Source organism: Hibiscus syriacus, unplaced genomic scaffold, assembly GCF_006381635.1.
Source record: "Hibiscus syriacus cultivar Baekdansim isolate YM2019G1 unplaced genomic scaffold, ASM638163v2 tig00116959_pilon, whole genome shotgun sequence".
NCBI classification, from domain to species: Eukaryota; Viridiplantae; Streptophyta; class Magnoliopsida; order Malvales; family Malvaceae; genus Hibiscus; species Hibiscus syriacus.
The window spans coordinates 520,730-526,774 of record NW_024063485.1 but is presented as its reverse complement, the minus strand read 5'-3'; positions in this window follow the sequence as shown (position 1 = coordinate 526,774).

Here is a 6,045-nt window from a genome sequence, read left to right as displayed (position 1 = left end):
ACCCATAGGGATAGTACATCATGCAAGTTCATCAACATTTCATACTCATCCAAATCACTTACTTAATCCTTAGTCATTGAGGTTACTTAGTTCATTTAGTAGTCAAGTTTATCCCAGTTACTTCAGAGTTTTTCAGAGTAATTCAGACGTTTCTGAATTTCGGATACATATTGTACTTCCGTTCAGTTCAATTTGGTCATATAATAAAGTCATTTTGGTATTCGTGGTTGATTTGTCTAATGAATATTCACGTCTTAGTACTGAATGCGCTCTAGATTTGAGCTGAGCTGAGTACTTCCAAAATTATCATTGATCGAAACTTGAGGAGACGAACAAGCATTCAAGTGGTATATATGCCATTCAGGTACTGACATAGAATTAGCGTTGGTCGACCTACTTAAGCTATGTTCCATAACTTTTAGGGCAGTACAATATTGTTGAGTTAATCGATCGACGGAATCGGCCAAGAGGGGGTGAATTGGCAATAAAAATTTTGGTGGAAGCTTTTGCAGAAAATTGAAAAGATTTGCACAGCGATTTAGAGTGGTTCAACTTTCTCAATCAAGTCTACGTCCACTACCTTAGCTATCCACACTAGGTTTCACAAATTCACTAATTTGTCTTTCTTTTGAGGACAAAGAGTAACTTACAAACCCTCAAGAATTATACCCCAAATTCTTGAGAAAACTCTCTCCCAAAGAGAACAATACAAATTTGCAAACTTACAAGGAAATCCTCACAAGGTAGATTGTTTGCACAATTCTAGAACAAAGAAAAGAACACTCAAAGATGAATAAAATTGAGCACAATATGTGTTCTTGAAAGCAAATGAATATTGAATGAAATAGGCTTGAAATGCTCAAACTTAGGTTTGATGCTTTTTTTGATTCTCTCTTGATTCTAGTTGCTTGATGTTTTGTTTGTTGATCAATGGCTTCTAAGTTTGCTTAAATACACCTTGAATCACTTCTGAACGTTGGGGATGATTAGTGAAGATAATATACCGTTTAAGTGTGAAAACATTTAATAAAAAGCTTGGAGCGTGGGGGAATCGGTGCCCCTCATAGGGAATCGGTTCCCTAAGTGTAAAATTCAAATATTTGACCGTTGAACATGGGGGAATCGGTTCCCTCCGAGCATTCGGAAATCTCGGAGCCAAACCATTCAGGGGGAATCGGTACCCCCTTGGGGGGAATCGATTCCCTCTGAGCAATCTGGAATTTTAGCTTTGAAATGGTTCGAATACTTTGTAAAATTATTTGAAATGTTTAAGATTAAAACTTAATTTTACACTTAAGTAAGGATTAAAAATGATTTTGAAATATTGGAGTAATGTTTTTATATTCGAATAATATATCGAATATACTTAGAAAATCATTTGGAAATCTTAAAATTCATTTAACTTAATTTGTTATATCGAAATATCAAAATTTTTTCAACAATCTCCCCCTTTTTGATATAACAAAACATTTTAGTAATTTTAAGATTTTGAAATCAAGTTTTGAAATTACTCCCCCTTACTTTAACACTTCTCCCATTTATCATTTTTAAAGCACACTTAAAACACACACTTCTCCCCCTTTTTGTTAAATCAAAAAGAGTCAAAGAAATGTGAAAATTATTTAGCAAATTGATTAGGTATATGTATGCATAAGCTGCTAAGATCAATCAAGAGAAACGTTAGCCATTAGTTCCATAATCAATATTCATAACAATGTGATATGCAAATGGTCATATTGCTAATAATGATGTAAATGATGCAATAAATTTAACTAAACCAAATATATAAATTCAAAAAAATCCAAAGTCTAACACTCCACAAAATCAAACAATCCAAAATATTCAAAATGTTGAAACAATATTCTTTTTGTTCAAAGTTTTAAAGTTAAACACATAATCAAACATCCGGATCGGAGGAGGAAAACGAGCTCGCATAGCGGCCATCTCGTGTGAGAGTGCATCAATACGTTCATTCATCGAAGCATTGTTTGTGCGCATCTCTCAGAGAATCTCTAATTGTTGAGCTCCCATGTGGATAATGGGACTCTATAGAAGTAAGCGCGAGTCCATCGCATATCGGAAAACAAATGTCTCCATAAAGGATGAAAATATGGAGGCATTTGAGTCGATTGTGTGCGTGCTCCGGTTGCTCAGGCTCATCTTTGGCTTCATCGATATCCCTCATTAATTGTTCAAACTCTGGATCTTCGTCAGCTTCGAGTGGAGCTTGTTGTGAAGAACTAGCTCTGGAGTAGTTGCAGAGAAGACGAACCCATCATCGGTTTCTTTATCTTTGACCCATCCCGCTCTTGTTAAAGAAAGAAGATGATTTGTTTCTTAAGAGGAAAAGACATCTAGACCAACTCGAAGCTCGGCTTAGCAAAGATTACTAAGGATACAACCGTAAACTAGTGAAGAACATAGTTTCTTATTTGGCACTAGGTTAACGGTTTCAACAATCTCAGCAAAGATAATCTCGGAAAGGTTTATTTTTATATTGTGTTCAAAATAATGCAACCACCAAAGATCTAAAGCTCTAAGAGTAGAATATCGACCCCCGGATAGTCGAAACCACCAAGTCATGAGATAAAGAAAAACACTCATGAAGATCTAGAAACTGCACTATCATTTTTTTATATCGAGAGCCTAAAACTTGTTTTTCATTTGATAAACCTTCATTATCCAAGCCTAAGGCATTGGCTATGTAAGCCGGATCAAGATGGAAATATTGACCTAGGAGGTAGGAACGTACTCCTATGGTTTTGGTTGACGACTAGAACGACTAGATGAAGACCTAGCACGTTTAGGATTGGACATGGTGAAGGAAATCGGAATAGATCGAATAACTTGCAATTTTAAAAACAAATGTATGCAATTCAATTAATCCCAAAACTCAATTGAGTCCTCAATATTTCAAGGTTCTCTAAATCAATCCTAATGGGCAAAGTTTTTGAGAAACTTTTGAAAAATACGGTTTTGAGAAACAATATATGTATAGTTTTCATAACAACAACATAATTTAATCAAAACACAATAATTTGAAAAACAACAATTTTTTTTAATTTCAAAAATTTAAAATTTTTGGAAAATTCTTGTGTTTTTGATGAAATTAGTTGTAACATCTAGTTTCTAATCACTAAACAATCAATGCCCGATCACTATTTCAACCTAGAACTAATTAAAACTAATCCTATGTTCAAATCAATGAAATAGAGAGTTTAGAAAAATTTACCTTGAAAGATGAAGATTGAGGGGATTAGACGTTGTTTGCACGATTTTAATGATTCCAAAGGTTTAGAAGATTTTGATTCGAATTCCGATAATATCGTTGATTTGAGGCAAGAATGGAGATAGGGAAAGAGTTGAGAGGGAACAGCGGTAAGAAGAAAAATAAGAGGGTTTTGGGGGTGTTCTGCCCGATTTTAACAGAACCCCAGGGGGGTATCGATTCCCCTGTGGGGGGAATCGGTTCCCCTTCAAAAGGGGGAATCGCTTCCCTCAGGGGGGGATCGATACCTCTGCACCAAAATGTTAAAATCCGATTTTTAAGCACACAAATGCTAAATTAATCTTCTCTAGTGGTATAGGCACTCATATTGAAAAATAATTATGTTTCAAACAATTAAATTAATCTTTAATCGATATTTGAACATAAAATTAATTTTTCATCAAGATCATAAACTCCCCCTAAATAGTAATGAATGCAATCAACAATTACTATTATAAGCATTTTTCAGTATTTATTAAAATGCTGAATTATTTAAACACTAAGTGAAGATAGGTCAGTTAAACCTAATTCTCCTAAGTCCAAAACCTTTCCTTATCTAAGGGTTTTGTAAAAATATCCGCTAATTGATGCAAAGTATCAACAAATTCTAGAACTACATCTTCCTTATTGACATGGTCTCTAATGAAGTGATGTCTAATTTCAATAAACTTGTGCACAACAACTACGGCTGAAATATATTCTGCTTCAGTGTAGATAATGCAACACAATTTGTTTCTTTGAAAAACCAAGAAATTAGCATCTTTCCAAGGAATTGGCAAGTACCGGAGGTGCTTTTCCTATCTAATTTACATCCTCCATATCCACATCAGAGAAGGCATGCAAGCTAAAACTAGAGTCTAGGATACCAAAGTCCTATACTATGAGTGTCCTTAAGGTATCTAAAGATTCTCTTAACGGCTAGTAAATGTGATTCCTTAGGACATGATGAAATCTAGCACATAAGCAACGCTAAACTAATGTCCGGTCTACTTACATTAGATAAAGCAAAGAGCCAATCATTGACCTATATAATTTAACATCTACACATTTACCTCATTCATCTAAGTCAAGCTTTGCTGAAGAGCTCATTGGAGTGTCATGAGGTTTCCCATTTTCCAGTCCAAACTTCTTGAGCATATCTTTGACGTACTTAGCTTGATTAATGAAGATACCATCTTTTCTTTGCTGATTTGGAGTCCCAAGAAAAATGAGAGCTCCCCATCATGCTCATCTCAAACTCACTTTGCATTAGCTTAGAAAATTCTTGGCAAAGAACATCATTAGTAGAACCAAATATATATCATCAACATAAATTTGAACTACTATCTTGGCAAAGAACATCATTAGTAGAACCAAAATTATATCATCAACATAAATTTGAACTACTATAATCTTACCTTTATGCTTTAAAAACAATGTAGTGTCAACCTTCCCTTTTGAAAAACCTTTTCAATTAAAAAATTTGACAATCTTTCATACCAAGCTCTAGGAGCTTGTTTTAAACCATAAAGAGCTTTGTCAATTTAAGAACATGATCTGGAATTTGAATCTTCAAAACCTGGAGGTTGTTCCACATACACTCTTCCTTTATGAAACCATTTAAAAAGCACTTTAACATCCATTTGATATAATTTAAATTCATGAAAACATGCAAATGCTAATAACATTCTAATTGCTTCCATCCTAGCTACGGGAGCATATGTTCATCATAGTCTATGCCCTCTTCTTGAGTATACCCTTGAGCAACAAGTCTAGCCTTGTTTCTCACTATATTACCACTCTCATCAAGCTTATTCCTAAATACCCATCTAGTACCTACAGTAGATTTATTACTAGGCCTTTCAACTAATGTCCATACTTACTTCTTGAAATTGATTTAATTTTCTTGCATAGCCATAATCCAATGTTCATCATTTAATGCTTCTTAATATTCTTAGGCTCTATGCATGAAATAAATGCAACATAATTACAAATATTTCTAAGAGAAGATCGAGTTGTACCCCTTTGGATGGATCACCTATAATCTCACCACCCTTGACATAGTTGTACTCTTGGGAAGATACTTCCCTTTCTTCATGATTGGATTCTCAAGAGGATCATGAGTTTCCTCATTTTTTGTTTCTTCCTTTGATGATGGTTTCTCAACTTCATGTCTAACATTTGTATTTATAACACCTACATCATCATTCACACAAGAATCCTTCCTCGGAAGGGATTATCATCGAAAACAACTTGTATAGACTCTCTAACTAAAGTTATTTTATTAAATACTCGATAAGCTTTAGAATTTAAGGAGTAACCCAGAAAAATACCTTCATCACTTTTAGCATCAAATTTGCCAAGGTTTTTTTACGTTGTTTAAAACAAAAATTACATCCAAAAGGAAAATAGCTAATGTTAGGCTTTTTATTTTTGAAATTCATATGGAGTTTTCTTTAAAATTGGCCTAATCATTACTCAATTAACAACATAACAAGCAGTATTTGTGGCTTCCGCCCAAAAATATTTGGCAAATTATTTTCACAAAGCATGGTTCAGCCATTCTTCTAAAGTTCGATTTTTCCTCTCAACAACTCCATTTTGTTGAGGGGTCTAGGTGCTGAAAAATTATGACTAATACCATTAGAATTACAAATTCAATAAATCCAAGATTTTCAATTCAGTGCATGATCACTCCTAACACTAGTTATAGAGTAACCCTTTTCATTTTGGATTATTTTGAAAATGTGATGAACAGTTCTAATGCTTCATCTTTAGTACTTAAAATAGAACCCAAG